The following is a 17,460-nucleotide window of genomic DNA, read 5'->3' as shown; positions in this document are numbered from 1 at the left end:
TACCCGCATGCTCTGGGTATGCCCCAGACTTGTCGGGTTCTGGACATGCCTTCTTTGAAGTAATGTCCAAGATTGTGGGGGTGAGAGTGGAGCCATGCCCAAAAGTGGCAGTCCTCGGGGTATCGGACCAGCCAGAACTATTTATGGAGAAGGGGGCTGATGTCCTTACCTTTGCTTCGCTCATCGCCTACTGAAGAATCCTGCTCGGCTGGTGACCAGCAGCACTACCCAAAGCCTCAGACTGGCTGGCAGACCTGTCGGAACTTCTCCTCCTGGAGAAAATCAAATTTGCCATCTGAGGTCAGAAGAGGGCTTCCACAAAATGTGGATGCCATTCACCAACTTGTTCCAGGACCTTTTTTGGAACCAACAGCCAATAGAGCAAGGGGAGGGTGGATGACACACAAAGGCTAACAAGACACAAGGAACAGGTAGAGGGGGGAGAGGAGGGAGGGGGGAGGCCAGAGTGGGAGGAGGGGTGGGGTGCGGAATGGCCAGGATAGACAACGGGGATCAAGAACAAGGCCACAAAGACAGTGCCCACCACCAGGGACGAAGGGCCCCAGGACAAATAGGGCCGGCCAAGGCAGAACCGCCCTCTATCCCATTGGCAGAAAGGGCCATGCCAACCGACAACCGCAGACCAACAAAACCAGCTATGGGACCTTGAGCCTGGCCGGGCACAAGCAAATAAAACAAAATAGAACAAGGCCCCAAAGGAACACCTAAAGCATGGGGGGGGGGGGGAGGAGAAATGTGGCGGGGTCAGTCAACAGTGCAGGGAAGAGGGGAAGGGAGGCAAAGAGTTATACATTTGTAAATAGATGACAATCACCTTTGGTAAAATATGCATTCCAATAAAATATCTTAAAATAACAGGAGTTGGGGTTATAGGGGGTGTGGGGGGGGGGGGGGTTACATCTAATGTTGAACTCTTGTAAATTGTATCTGACCCGCATACCTTTGTTTATTGTGCAGTGTATAAAATGAAACACTTCAATAAAAACACTTCCAAAAATAAAGAAATTGAAAACAAGTTGCTCGCTCTCATTACTGCCTCTATTTGGAGCTAACAATGAAGATATCTGCAATCGCTAATTGATTCAAACCATTTTCGACCTTCTAATGTCTCTGTGTTTGGTGAGTACTCCTGAGTTGGTTTCTGAATCAGTCATTGTGCATGCATAATTGTTCCTTTATTCATTGAGTGACCTAGTGGGTGCAGAGAATGTGAAGAGAAGATTTAATAGAAATGTTCAACATCATGAAGGGGTGTGATAGGTTAAGTAGTTTTGCAAAGTTTGCCTTTATTAATGATTTCTCTTTGCAGTGCCCTACAAATCTATTTTGGATGATGTTTCCTTATCTCCCCTTATTTTATTGTCAGTATGTAGTTACTTGTGTGATGAACGGAAGCTCCAAAACATTTCCATTGGTGCTCAGTTGAGATTTTCTAAAGTATTACCCTCATGGTTCATTTGTTTAAGATCTTTCCATAATGCTTTGACATGGGCCTTCCTTAAGGATTATAAAAGAGTATTGGTTTTCGCAGACTGTGGGAAGAATCTTCAGCTCTCCCTGATGTCGAGCTTGCAGGTGGGATGGGTGGGAAAAGTGACACACCTAAACCCAACTGACTTCCCACCTTGGCCAGAATTAAATTCTGGGCGGGAGGGCCCATAGTCAACCTTCCTGCCCATTGAGGTCCCTACGTTGCAAATTAATGAGCACTTGAGGGTCTCATTCCAGCACTGCTGGTATTAACCGGGTTGCAGACATGCATGCGTCATGCATGACGGCGACTAATTTCAGCACCTGGGGGTCGGGGGGAAGGGGCCTTGATCAAAGGCTCTCAGCGCCTGGCCGAGAGGGACATGACATTGGGGAACAGGTGGACCCACTCCCTTGCCCTTGCTGACAAATCCGCTTCATCCCTCTCCACGAAACCCCTATCCCGGACCCCCCCCCCCACACATTACTTATCTGTGGTCTTGGTTACTTCACGTTCATGTGACTCAGGCACAAGTTCTTCCGGCGGCACTCATGGTGTCCCCAGTGGTGCTGCTACGTGCAAGAGCTTCTGGTCTCTGATTGGTCGGTAGCTGACACTTCCACCATGTGGTCTTGATTCCAATCGACATTCTGGTCAATGTCATCCATCAGTACTGCCACTCCTTCCATTCCATTAAACTATTGGGAACGTTTTTTGGCACCAACTGATCAATCCTGTAAAAAGCCAGATGGTTCATGAAGTCTGCTTGAAAGCATGATGGTATATTTACTGAATATCAAGATCAAGTGCGCTTTTACCATGTTGGAATCAAAACATTGCTTTCACGGCTGCTTATGGAATCCTGTTGTGTGCCGTATTGTCAACACATTTATTGTATCTGAAGCATTTTGAAATGTTTCAGACATTTGTGAATGAGGTCATCCAGGAGTCAAAGTCTGCCTTTATTTTCTCTTGTGGCAAAGACGCAGGAAACTCAATTCTGTCTGCCTCTCCACCATATGCCTATCTACCAAACATGACGAAACATGACATTCGGGATTGAAATCTGAAATAGCACTGGTCACTGAGGCCCCAAGTAATTAACAACATAGCCAGTTCCAAAATAAGGCAATCACTAAACAACTGCACAATGTTGGCAGCAGTGACTTAGGAGCCAATCTTCAATCCATCCTGCCAGCCACTAAGACTGTGTGGCAGGAGGCAAGTAAAGGAGAGAAGATATTATTTCATTTACTTTCATTTACTCACCTGAGTATGCTATGCACCCAACGTATGTACTGACCGTGCTGATTTTGAGAAGGGCGACTGATGTGTTCAAGTCCATTGGCTTATAAGTTTGCTCTTAATTATTGAAGGGAGAACTTCAGAAGCTCCTCAGTTTAACAATGGGGAGAGAACAATGCTACCTTGGAGTTTTTGTTTACATGTGCTGCTAACCGCAGTAAGTGAATGAAACCCAAGGCTACAATCAGCTGTGGCCTTTGCCAACAGCTACGCCCATAACATTGACCATCAGCTGTAATCATTGAGAAAACCAGGTTTCTTTACTTTGCTGTAGCTATTTAAGAGTCTGAACTTATTTTAATTTAACATTATTTTCTGAAGCAGTTTATTTTCAAAAACACTTTTAGGTTTGAAGAAAATGATGGTGCTTATTTGCATTTCCGCCCAGGCACAGTGGTGTGAGGAACACAACAGATTCGACCATGACAATGTGAAATGGATTATGAATTTATTTGAAGGTTTCTCCTTTTGGATTGGTTTGTGTTTTCAGCAAAATCCATCCTATGGAATTGAGTTCCAAACGACAGCATTTTATTTTAATTGTGAGATAGCTGTTCTTGCTCAGCGATCTAATGTATTTTCAGGTCAGTGCCGACAGTGGAACACCGACCTCTGACCTGGTATGCGACATTACTTCCATCTTAACGGAGCATCGGAATAGCTTAATGCCAAACAAAGGTGCAATAGGTGAGAGAGATTACTTGAGATACCTTCATGTAGATTTAAGGGAAAATTCCATTGAAGGATTTCAACAACGACCCTACGTTTGCTAGAATTTTGCAATAATGGAACATGAAGAGCGATCAGATTAGATATGTACATCAACTCTATTTACTTGCCTTTGCTCCACCTCTTGAGGAGCCTTTACCTAGTCAAACATTTATCAATTTTATTGTTGAAGATTTAAAATGGCACAGCGTCCACAGATGTTTGGGGGATTTGGGTCACGAGTCCGAGAGTTCGGCAGTGATCAGCCAAGTTAGGATCCAGCACTGCAGCATCCATCAGACAACCAAGCTGTGAGTGATGTCTCCTGTTTCTTAGGCTCCTGCCCAGGAGAGAAAGAAGCTTTCCTTTCTTTCGGAGGGACATCCGGGAAGCAGCCGAGCCAGCTCCTCAACTCCAGCCCTGAGAGCAGTGCAGAAGCAGAATTCACAAACTCCAAAATAGAAGAGCTGTCACAGCGCTCACCTGCACCCTCCATCCTTGTCCATGGTCATTATCTGATTTTGAAACAGATTGTGTTCAACCTTGATGTCCTATTAGACCCTAAGCTGACCAGACTGTTACACAGTCACTAGCACTGTTGCCTCACAGCACCAGGGGCCCCGTTTTATTTCCAGTCTTGGGTGACTGTGTGGAGTTGTCACATTCTCCCCATGTTTGTGTGGGTTTACCCCAGATGTTTCGGTTTCATTCCACAGTGCAAAGATGTGCAGGTTAGGTGGATTGGCCATGCTAAATCGCCCCTTAGTGTCCAAAGGTGTGCAGGTTAGGTGGATTGGCCATGCTAAATTGCCACTTAATGTCCAAAGATGTACAGGTTAGGTGGGCTTGCCATGCTAAATCGCCCCTTAGTGTCCAAAGGTGTGCAGGTTAGGTGGATTGGCCATGCTTAATTGCCACTTAATGTCCAAAGATGTACAGGTTAGGTGGATTGATCATGCTAAATCACCCCTTAGTGTCCAAAGATGTGCAGGTTAGGTGGATTGGCCATGCTAAATTGCCACTTAATGTCCAAAGATGTACAGGTTAGGTGGATTGATCATGCTAAATCACCCCTTAGAGTCCAAAAATGTGCAGGTTAGGTGGATTTGCCATGCTAAATCTCCCCTTAGTGTCCAAAGATGTGCAGGTTAGGTGGGGTGACAGGGATAGGGTGAGGAAGTGGTCCTAGGTAGGATTCTCTTTCGGGGGGGGGGGGGGGGGGGGGGGGGGGGGGGGGGGGGGGAAGGGGGTTGGTGCAGAATGGCCTCCTTCTGCGCTGTCGGGATTCTATGAAATCCTCTCTGTCATGATATCCACATTAACATATCATGGTGCAATCACACACACACACTGATGGACAGGTAGATGGACCAACCAACACACACACAACATCACAGCCAATCACCAGTGAGAGCACACGCACTATAAAACAGGGAACACCATAGTTCCCGCTCATTCTACCAGGAGATAGCTCAGAGCACAGATCTCATAGCGTGCCACTCAGACATACACCATATGCTGAGTGCCTCACTAAGATAGTGCTAGGGCTGGGTCCACAGGTTAGCTGGTGAAGTACGAACCACAGCCAGAAGTTAATAGTTATTATTGTACAGAATAATAAAACAGAGTTGTACCATCTACAGCTGTGTTGGATCATTTGTGTATCGGAACACCCAACACGACATGATACCAGGACTGGAAACTCGCCAGCGACTGTGAGACCTACCTGCACCTCTTCAGAGATCCGCCATCCTGCGCCATGGACACCATCAGCCCGCCGCATTCACTCCAAATCGCTGGACATCTCGGCGTCAACTGGAAGCTGTTTAAACAGCACTTCCAGTTCTTCCTACAAGCCACAGACAGGGAGAATGCATCGGACACTAGGAAGATTGCCCTCCTCCTCTCCACGGCGGGGCAACACGCCATCCACATCTACAACTCCCTGGCATTCGCGGAAGGCGAGGACAAGACGAAGTACAAGACGGTCCTTCTAAAATTTGAGGAACACTTCAGCGTGGAAGTTAATGAGAGCTTCGAGAGGTACCTCTTCCAGCAGCGCCTGCAGGGTAAGGATGAGCCTTTTCAATCTTATTTGACACACCTCCGTATCCTCGCACAGTCCTGCAGCTATGATGCCACCTCCGACTCCATGATTCGGGATCAGATAGTTTTTGGGGTCACCTCGGACACTCTACACCAGCAGCTCCTCAAAATAAAGCGCCTCACCCTAGCCACCCCCATCAAAACCTGCGTCCTCCACGAAAACGCGACCAGCCGGTACTCCCAATTCCAGGTGGCCGAATCGGCACGGCAGGGGTCCTACGAGGCCGAGCGGGTCCAGTCGATCGAGTTCCTCCCGGCCCACGGCCCGGACAAGGGCGGCCATGTCGCGCACTTTCCGAGGCCTCCCGCGCTTGTACGCGCCAGAAGAGGGGACATTGACGCAGAGGGACGTGATGCGCAGGCGCGCTCTACGCAGGACCGCACCGTGCATGCCCGGTGGCGCAACGAACACCATGACGTCACGACGTGCGGCTACTGTGGATCCGCATACTTAAAGTGGCAATGTCCAGTCAAAACGCGATAATGCCTCCGCTGTGGCAGGATGGGCCACTACGCTGCCTGCTGTCGAGCAGCTCAACCTGCCGACTCTCCGCAATTCCGCCAGCCTCGCAGGGATGTGTGGGCCATTCAGCCCCCATACACCGAGTCATACCCTGACGACGTGCAGACCGGTGATACTGACAACCGGAAACCCTTCCGCGTTGCGGTAATAGACAGGAACCGGATGTCCCCAAGTAGAACCCACCAGCCGATGCCAGTGCACAGCATTAATCCGGGCGATGGATGGTGTGCCACCCTAACCTGCGTCCTCCACGAAAACGCGACCAGCCGGCACTCCCAATTCCAGGTGGCCGAATCGGCACGGCAGGGGTCCTACGAGGCCGAGCGGGTCCAGTCGATCGAGTTCCTCCCGGCCCCCGGCCCGGACGAGGAAGGCCATGTCGCGCACTTTCCGAGGCCTCCCATCATACATCTCTCTTTGAGATGTTCATACATCTTTGAAAGTTGCCACTCAAGTGGATAGAGCTGTGAAGAAGGCCTATGGTGTGCTCGCGTTCATTAACAGAGGGATTGAATTTAAGAGCCGTGAGGTGATGATGCAGCTGTACAGAACTTTGGTAAGGCCACATTTGGAGTACTGTGTACAGTTCTGGTCGCCTAATTTTAGGAAGGATGTGGAAGCTTTGGAAAAGGTGCAAAGAAGATTTACCAGGATGTTACCTGGAATGGAGAGTAGGTCTTACGAGGAAAGGTTGAGGGTGCTAGGCCTTTTCTCATTAGAACGGAGAAGGATGAGGGGCGACTTGATAGAGGTTTATAAGATGATCAGGGGAATAGATAGAGTAGACAATCAGAGACAGTCAAACCATTACAAGGGGACATAAATTTAAGGTGATAGGTGGAAGATACAGGAGGGATATCAGAGGTAGGTTCTTTACCCAGAGAGTAGTGGGGGCATGGAATGCACTGCCTGTGGAAGTAGTTGAGTCGGAAACATTGGGGACCTTCAAGCAGCTATTGGATAGGTACATGGATTACGGTAAAATGATATAGTGTAGATTTATTTGTTCTTAAGGGCAACACGGTAGCACTGTGGATAGCACAATTGCTTCACAGTTCCAGGGTCCCAGGTTCGATTCCGGCTTGGGTCACTGCCTGTGCGGAGTCTGCACGTCCTCCCCGTGTCTGCATGGGTTTCCTCTGGGTGCTCCGGTTTCCTCCCACAGTCCAAAGATGTGCAGGGTAGGTGAATTGGCCATGATAAATTGCCCTTAGTGTCCAAAATTGTCCTTGGTGTTGGGTGGAGGTGTTGAGTTTGGGTAGGGTGCTCTTTCCAAGAGCCGGTGCAGACTCAGGGGGCCGAATGGCCTCCTTCTGCACTGTAAATTCAATGATAATCTATGATTAATCTAGGACAAAGGTTCGGCACAACATCGTGGGCCGAAGGGCCTGTTCTGTGCTGTATTTTCGATGTTCTATGTTCTAACGGTCAACCGATCACCAATCACATTCCGCTTAGACACTGTTGCCTTATCTCATTGCATGGTCAGCCTTCCACACCTTGAAGGTTAAACCACCGATTCAGCCACCCCACTGTCCACAGGCCTCTTGCCAGCCCAGCTGTTGATGGGTCGCACCCTCAGGACCACTGTGCCGTCCATTCATGTTCCTAAACCCGACCATGCTCCAGCACTGCAAAGGATGCAACAGCAGCGTGCTCAGCAGAAGGTGGCACATGACGCTCGGGCAACTGATCTTCCTGCCCTGGCGCCTGGAGACAACGTCCACATACGGCAACCGCCGAGGTTCTCCGCCGCGTGTCTCCCCGCTCGTTCCTGGTTCGCATGCCTGATGGCTCCATTCGCCAGCGTAATCGGCGGGCCCTTCGGCTGCTTCCGCGCTCGCTACGTGATCATGCACCAGTGCCACGCCCTCCTGTTGTCCCTGATGTCGACTTCATGGAGCTTCCTGCCACTATGTCGATTCCTCTCTCGCCCGTGGCCAGGCCCATTCCTCAGCCAGTGGATCCTGACCCACCCTTGAGGCGGTCAACCCGAATTCGTCGCCCACCTAATAGACTGGACTTATGAGCCTGTTTGCACATTGGACTCACTGAATTGTTGTGCAATACTGTTAAGTGTTTCTTTCTTGTCGTTCCAGGAGTTCTCTTTCGATATTTGATGATTGCACTTGTTTTGTTCGTGGTACAACCTCGTTGCTCTGTTGCACCTGACACCTTCCTATGTATATAGTTTAGCCTCATGGACATGTTGTAAATATTGCACATACTCAGATACACTCAGTACGCAATAATATTTATTACCATGTAGGCACATATTCTTGTGAAAAGGGGGGATGTCATGATATCCACATTAACATAATCATGGTGCAATCACACACACACACTGATGGACAGGTAGATGGACCAACCAACACACACACAACATCACAGCCAATCATCAGTGAGAGCACACGCACTATAAAACAGGGAACACCACAGTTCCCGCTCATTCTACCAGGAGATAGCACAGAGCTCACAGCGTGCCACTCAGACATACACCATGTGCTGAGTGCCTCACTAAGATGGTGCTAGGGCTGGTGAAGTACGAACCACAGTCAGAAGTTAATAGTTATTATTGTACAGAATAATAAAACAGAGTTGTACCATCTACAACCGTGTTGGTTTGTTTGTGTATCGGAACACCCAACATGACACTCTCCATCATCACCTCTGTAACATTGCTTGTCTTCACCCCTGCTTCAGCTCAGCTGGTGCTGAAAACACTCGTCTATGCCTCTGTTGCCTCTACGCTCAAGCATTCCAATTCCTAGTCAGACTCCCACCTTGCATTCTCCATAGACGTGAGCTCAGCTAAACCTCTGTTGCCTGAACCCTAACTCGCACCAGCTCTTAATTACCATTCACCCCATTACTCCTGATCTGGCCTCAATGCTGAACGTCTCATCCTTGTTTTCAATTCCCTACATATCTCTGTAGTATTCTCCAGTCCTGTAGCCCACCAACCTTTCTGTTTTCTGCCAATTCTGGCTTATTGTGCATTTCTGATTTTCATCATGCCACTGTTGGTGGCCTACCTTCAGCTGTCCAGTCTCGTGGTTCATCAATTTCTTCCCTAAATCTCTCCAACCACACTTTCTCCTTCAAGGTGCTTTTTTTTTTAGACATACCTATATTTGTGACTTTGATTCCATATTGTTCAAAAAGCTTTTGGCCAAATGACCTAAGAGCCCTTTGTGCCAGCTTTCATTTAACAATCTTTCCTGTGAAATACCTTGGAACGTTTTGTCCTGTTCAAGGAGCTATCCTATTCTTGCCGTTCTGATCATATAATTCCACGTGCATCCACAAGATGGAGCTTTGTTTTAGAGGTAATAATGCTACCATTCATAGATGAGAAGAGACCCGAGAGCAAGTTAGAACTCGCCCTGCTGAATGATGGTGTTAAAGAAATGTTTTGTGTTGTTTGAACCCAGTTCTACACATAATTACTATGCAGCTACATGTTTCGTGGGTCAGAGAAAGGAGAATCAAATCCTTGGGACACGATCTTTACAAAATGAACTCAATTTCCAGAGATAATGTTAATTGACCTTATTAACCTTGAATGTGCAGCAGGCTCACAGCAAAGTTACATTCATTAAAATTCATTAAAAGAGTGAGTCTTCTCATAACTGCAGGGCTTCTTTCTGTCTACCTCCGTGATCTAGCACTTTTCTTAACTAATGAAGGACGCAATACCTCAGAAGGGTGACTAGACAACCCCCTGTTATTCAGTGCACTTAATGGATACATGAACAGGCAATTAACTCCTTCATCTGAGGGTGCTCTTCACTGGGAATTTAAAGAGAGCATGCATTATTCCGTGTTTTAAATAAACGACAGACATCATTGCAGATAAATTCCGACAAAACCTATACACAATTCAAGACAGCGCTTTTGAAAGTATCAATAATTTTTCATCTTTAACAATCAGTTGGATAATGTTTATGTTTAGACAAGTGTGTATAATAATGTGCCACGTGTGAGTGAAGTAAGAATGTATAAGATTTTATTTTTATACAGCACTTTTATAGGCCTCTGCAAAACGTAACCTGGAATTATTTGCAATGAACACACGACGAGTGGTGAACGTAACTGAGGCTCTAATAAACTAAACAGAAAGCCTCCTGGCCTCAGATCCTGAACTGAGGCAGCGGCGGAGACTAGCCACCTTTATACTGAGCCCGGGGGGAGGTGGAGGCAGCAGGCAGTAGTTTGCCACATTACATATAATACAGTGGCAGTTTACCACAATACACAGATTATATACTACAGTGGTTCGGACACAGCAGGGACAAGCCCAGGCATGTAACAATACAACAGTGCAATACAATTCAGTGGTATACCACATTCACCCCTGTTTAAAAAAAAAGAGTCCAGCGGGGTTGAAGTGGACTTAAAGATCAAATCTGTCGGGGGCCTTGACCATCCGCCGTGATCGCCTCTGTCCCGGCTGTAGTGAGGGCGTGTCGTCCTCTTCCTCACCCAGTAGTTGAGTCGGTGGAGGGGGGGGCGGTGTGTGGGCGGGGGTGGTGGTGATGGCTGCCGGTGGGTCTGCGGGTGCCAGACCTTGAAGTAGCCGGGTAGTGGTGGAGGGAGACGGTGTAGGATCGGGGGTGCTGGTGATGGTGGCTGGGGAACCTGCAGGTGCCAAGTCCCGGAGGGAGACTGTGTCCTGTCGCCTGTCATGATGTGCCACTTAGGCATATTGTGGATTGGCATGGAGGATCATGACCTAATCGACAAGGGGATCTGCTTTATGGCTCCTCGCATGCTTCCAGAGGAGGACGGGCCTGGGACTGTCAGCTAGGATGGGAGCGAGACCTCGGAGGTGGACTTCCTGGGGAAGGCAAACATATGCTCGTGAGGGGTCTCGTTGGTGGCAGTGCACAGGAGCGCATCGGAGAGGACCTCCTGCCAGCGGGAGACTGGGAGACTACTAGACCATAGAGCCAGGAACATAGAACATAGAACATTACAGCGCAGTACAGGCCCATCGGCCCTCGATGTTGCGCCGACCTGTGAAACCACTCTAAAGCCCATCTACACTATTCCCTTATTGTCCATATGTTTATCCAATGACCATTTGAATGTCCTTAGTGTTCACGAGTTCACTACTGTTGCCGGCAGGGCATTCCACGCCCTTATCACTCTCTGAGTAAAGAACCTACCTCTGACATCTGTCTTATATCTATCCCCCCTCAATTTAAAGGTATGTCCCCTTGTGTTAGACATCACCATCCGAGGAAAAAGACTCTCACTGTCCACCCTATCCAATCCTCTGATAATCTTGTATGCCTCAATTAAGTCATCTCTTAACCTTCTTCTAACAAAAACAGCCTCATGTCCCTCAGCCTTTCCTCATAAGATCTTCCCTCCATACAAGGCAACATTCTGGTAAATCTCCTCTGCACCCTTTCCAATGCTTCCACATCCTTCCTATAATGCGGTGACCAGAATTGCACGCAATACTCCAAATGCGGCCGCACCAGAGTGTTGTATAGCTGCAACATGACCTCATGGCTCCTAAACTCAATCCCTCTACAAATAAAAGCTAACACACCGTACGCTTTCTTAACAACCCTCTCAACCAGGGTGGCAACTTTCAGGGATCTATGTACATGGACATCGAGATCTCTCTGCTCATCCACACTGCCAAGAATCTTACCATTAGCCCAGTACTCTGTCTTCCTGTTATTCCTTCCAAAATGAATCACCTCACACTTTTCTGCATTAAACTCCATTTGCCACCTCTCAGCCCAGCGCTGCAGCTTATCTATGTCCCTCTGTAACTTGTAACATCCTTCCGCACTGTCCACAACTCCACCGACTTTAGTGTCATCTGCATATTTACTCACCCATCCATCTACACCCTCCTCCAGGTCATTCATAAAAATGACAAACAGCAGTGGCCCCAAAACAGATCCTTGTGGTACACCACTGGTCTGCAGTCTGAACATTTCCCATCAACCACCACCCTTTGTCTTCTTCCAGCTAGCCAATTTCTGATCCAAACTGCTAAATAACCCGAATCCCATGCCTCCATATTTTCTGCAGTAGCCTACCATGGGGAACCTTATCAAATGCTTTACTGAAATCCATATACACCACATCAACAGCTTTACCCTCATCCACCTGTTTGGTCACCTTCTCAAAGAACTCTATAAGGTTTGTGAGGCACGACCTACCCTTCACAAAGCCGTGTTGACTATCTCTAATCAAATTATTCCTTTCCAGATGATTATACATCCTATCTCTTATAAACCTTTCCAAGATTTTTCCCACAACAGAAGTAAGGCTCACTGGTCTATAGTTACCGGGGTTATCTCTACTCCCCTTCTTGAACAAGGGGACAACATTTGCTATCCTCCAGTCTTCTGGCACTATTCCTGTAGATAAGGATGACTTAAAGATCAAGGCCAAAGGCTCAGCAATCTCCTCCCTAGCTTCCCAGAGAATCCTAGGATAAATCCCATCCGGCCCAGGTGACTTATCTATTTTCACACTTTCCAGATTTGCTAACACCTCCTCCTTAAGAACCTCAAGCCCTTCTAGTCTAGTAGCCTGAATCTCAGTATTCTCCTCGACAATATTGTCTTTTTCCTGTGTGAATACTGACGAAAAATATTCATTTAGCACCTCTCCTATCTCCTCGGACTCCAAGCACAACTTCCCACTACTGTCCTTGACTGGCCCTACTCTTACCCTAGTCATTCTTTTATTCCTGATATATCTATAGAAAGCTTTAGGGTTATCCTTGATCCTACCTGCCAAAGACTTCTCATGTCCCCTCCTGGCTCTTCTTAGCTCTCTCTTCAGGTCCTTCCTAGCTAACTTGTAACTCTCGAGCGCCCTAACTGAACCTTCATGTCTCATCTTTACATAAGTCTCCTTCTTCCTCTTGACAAGTGTTTCGACTGCTTTAGTAAACCACGGTTCCCTCACTCGACCACTTCCTCCCTGCCTGACGGTACATACTTATCAAGGACACGCAGTAGCTGTTCCTTGAACAAACTCCACATTTCCATTGTGCCCATCCCCTGCAGTTTTCCTCTCCATCCGATGTATCCTAAATCTTGCCTCATCGCATCATAATTGCCTTTCCCCCAGATATAACTCTTGCACTGCGGTATATACCCATCCCTTAAGGAGGACGGCTTTCCAGACCGTCGCGTTCTCCCTCTACACCTGTGCATTGCCCCGGGGGTTGTAGCTGGTCGTCCTGCTGGAGACGATGCCCTTGCTGAGCAGGAACTGACTCAATTCGTCGCTCATGAAGGAGGAACCCCGATCCCTATGGATGTAGGTGGGGAACCCGAACAAGGTGAAGAGACTGTGCAGGGCCTTGATGATGGTGGCAGAGGTCATGTCAGGGCATGGGATGGCAAAGGATAATCTTGAGTATTCGTTAACAACGTTGAGGAAGTACACGTTACGGTCAGTGGAGGTGAGGGGCCCTTTGAAATCGATGCTGAGGCGCTCAAAGGGGCAAGAGGCCTTTACCAGGTGCGCTCTGTCTGGCCGATAGAAGTGCGGTTTGCACTCCGCGCAGACCTGGCAGTCCCTGGTCACGGTCCTGACCTCCTCGATGGAGTAAGGCAGGTTGCGAGCCTTGATGAAGTGAAAAAAACGGGTGACCCCCGGGTGACAGAGGTCATTGTGGAGGGCCCGGAGTCGGCCTACTTGTGCGCTGGCACATGTACCGCGGGATAGGGCATCTGGGGGCTCATTGAGCTTCCCAGGTCGATACAAGATATCGTAGTTGTAGGTGGAGAGCTCGATCCTCCCTCAGAATCTTGTCGTTCTTGATTTTGCCCCGCTGTGTATTGTTAAACATGAAGGCAACTGACCATTGGTCAGTGAGGAGAGTGAATCGCCTGCCGGCCAGGTAATGCCTCCAATGTCGTACAGCTTCTACAATGGCCTGGGCTTCCTTTTTGACGGAGGAGTATCGAATTTCAGAGGCATGGATGGTACGGGAGAAGAAAGCCATGGGCCTGCCCGCCTGGTTGAGTGTAGCGGCCAGAGCAAAGTCTGACGCATCGCTCTCCACCTGGAATGGAATGGATTCGTCCACAGCGTGCATCGCGGCTTTGGCAATATCTGCCTTGAAGCGGTTAAGGCCAGGCGGGCCTCAGCTGTCAGGGGAAAAACGGTGGATTTAATAAGTGGACGGGCCTTGTCCGCATAGTTGGGGACCCACTGGGCATAGTAAGAGAAGAACCCCAGGCATCGCTTCAGGGCCTTCGGGCAGTGGGGGATGGGGAGTTCCAGGAAGGGGCGCATGTGGTCGGTGTCGGGCCCTAGGACTCCGTTTTCCACAATGTAGCCAAGGATGGCTAGGCGGGTTGTGCGGAAAAAGCATTTTTCCTTATTATAGGTGAGGTTCAGGAGTTTAGCAGTGTGGAGGAAGTGCCGGAGGTTTTCGTCATGGTCCTGCTGGCCATGGCCGCAGATGGTGACATTATCTAGGTACGGGAACGTGGCCCGCAGCCCGTACTGGTCAACCATTTGGTCCATTTCTCATTGGAAGACCGAGACCCCACTGGTGACGCCGAAGGGAACCGTGAGGAAGTGGTAGAGGCAGTCATCTGCCTCGAAGGCAGTGTATTGGCGGTCCTCCAGGCAGATAGGGAGCTGGTGGTATGTGGACTTCAAGTCAACTGTGGAGAAGACTCAATACTGCACAATCTGATTGACAATGTCAGATATGCGGGGGAGGTGGTAAGCATCGAGCTGCGTGTACCGGCTGATGGTCTGACTGTAGTCAATGACCATCCGGTGCTTCTCCCCAGTCTTGACGACCACCACTTGGGCTCTCCAGGGGCTGGTACTAGCCTCAATGATTCCCTCTCGTAGGAATCGCTGGACCTCCGACATGATAAAGGCCCTGTCCCGGGCACTGTATCGTCTGCTCCAAGTAGCGACGGGATTACAGTCTGGGGTGAGGTTAGCGAAGAGCGAGGGTGGGGCAACCTTAAGGGTCGCGAGGCTACAGACGGTGAGGGGGGGCAGAGGTCCACCGAACTTTAAAGTAAGGCTTTGGAGGTGGCACTGTAAGTCGAGCCCCAGTAATAGGGCAGCGCAGAGATGGGGAAGGACGTAGAGTTTAAAGTTTGTGTACTCTACGCCTTGTGCGATAAGGGTCGCGACACAGTACCCCCGGATTGCTACTGAATGTGATCCCGAAGCCAGGGAGATTTTCTGGGTCGCGGGTAAAATTGGGAGGGAGCAGCGCCTTACCGTATCTGGGTGTATGAAGCTGTCTGTGTTCCCGGAGTCGAAAAGGCAAGCCGTCTCGTGCCCGTTTATCCGGACGGTCATCGTCGATTTTGTGAGGTGATGAGGTCGAGACTGGGCGAGCGTGATGGAGGCGAGCTTCGGAAGGTGATGGATAGGCCGGTCGGAGGTAGCACACGACCGGGTGAGCAGGGTTCCCAGGAGGCTGCGGAGTGGTCCCAAGGTGGCAGCTCCCATGGGTCGTGCGTGGCAGGTGGCATCGTGGATGGCGTCAAAGGTGGCGGCCCCCATGGGTCACACATGGCGGGTGGAGTGCAAGATGGCGTCAAAGATGACGGGCCCCATGGCTCGCACGTGGCGGGCAAAATCGAAGATGGAGGCGAAGATGGCGGCACCCACGGGTCGCACATGGTGGGTGGCATGGCAGTTGGGGGCGGCCCCAACAAGCAGGCAGTGCTGCTGGGCCTAGGAGATTTCGGGAGAGATCGGGCCTGGCAGGCTTTCGCAAAGTGGCCCTTCCTCCCTCACCCATTGCAAGTCGCGTTCCGTGCAGGGCAGCGTTGTCTGGGATGCTTACCCTGGCTGCAAAAGTAGCACTTCAGGCTTCCGATGTTGGCGGGCTGCTGTGCGGCACCTGTGCGCCGCACTTGAGCCGGGTGATTGCGGCGCCCACGAGGTCCACGAGGGTGTCGCGCGGTCGGAGGTGTAGGCCTCCATGTTCTGTAAGGCCACCTCCAGTGAGTTTGAGAGCTGCACTGTATCTGGGAGGCCGAGTGTATCCCCTTCTATCAACCGCTGGCAGATGTAGTTTGATTTCATGGCTGCGACATAAGCATCCCTGACCAACAGCTCCACGTGTTGGGTAGCCGATACCGCCTGGCAGTCACAGCTCCGGCAGAGTATCCGCAAGGCACGCAGGAATTCTGCTAGTGATTTCCCAGGGCGTTGTCGCCTCGTGGCAAGGTGCCTAGCATACACTTCATTTACAGACTTTACATAGTGTCCCTTCAGCAGCATTATCGCCTCCGTATACGAGGGGGCGTCCCTGATGAGAAGAATGACTTGCAGGCTCACCCGTGCGTCGACGATCTGCTTCTTTTGGAGGTCGGTGAAGACTTCGGTGGTGGATCCGAGGTACGCTTCGAAGCAGCTTAGCCAGTGCTCAAATGTTGCAGTGGCGTCAGCTGCCTGTGGGTCCAGCTCCTGGCGACCAGGCTTGAGTGATGAAATCATCTTAGATGTTTAGTTTATTAAATTGATGTGCCATCAATGAACACAAGGCGAGTGGTGAACGTAACTGAGGCTTTAATAAACTAAACAGAAAGCCTCCTGGCCTCGGATCCCGAACTGAGGCAGCGGCGGAGACTAGCCACCTTAATATCAATCCCGGGGGAGGCAGAGCCAGCAGGCAGTAGTTTTCCACATTACATACACTGTGGCAGTTTACCACAATTCACAGATTTTTCCTACAGTGGTTCGGACCCGGCAGGGACAAGCACAGGCATGTAACAGTACAACAGTACAATACAATACAGTGGTTTACCACACCTTATTAACCTTGAATGTGCAGCAGACTCACAGCAAAGTTACATTCATTAAAATTCATTAAAAGTGTGAGTCTTCTCATAACTGCAGGGCTTCTTTCTGTCTACCTCCGTGATCTAGCACTTTTCTTAACTAATGAAGGATGCAATACCTCAGCAGGGTGACTAGACAACCCCCTGTTATTCAGTGCACTTAATGGATACATGAACAGGCAATTAACTCCTTCATCTGAGGGTGCTCTTCACTGGGAATTTAAAGAGAGCATGCATTATTCCGTGTTTTAAATAAACGACAGACATCATTGCAGGAACATTCCGACGATTACAGACAACGGTTTGAAAAGCATCAATTATTTTTCATCTTTAACAATCAGTTGGATAATGTTTATGTTTAGACAAGTGTGTATAATAATGTGCCACATGTGAGTGAAGTAAGAGTGTATAAGATTTAATTTTTATACAGCACTTTTTTAGGTCTCTGCAAAACATAACCTAGAATTATATGAGGTGCTTTTCGTTTTGTTACTGTTGATAATTTGGCA

Source organism: Scyliorhinus torazame, chromosome 17 (assembly GCF_047496885.1).
Source record: "Scyliorhinus torazame isolate Kashiwa2021f chromosome 17, sScyTor2.1, whole genome shotgun sequence".
NCBI lineage: Eukaryota > Metazoa > Chordata > Chondrichthyes > Carcharhiniformes > Scyliorhinidae > Scyliorhinus > Scyliorhinus torazame.
This window is presented reverse-complemented; position numbering follows the sequence as displayed.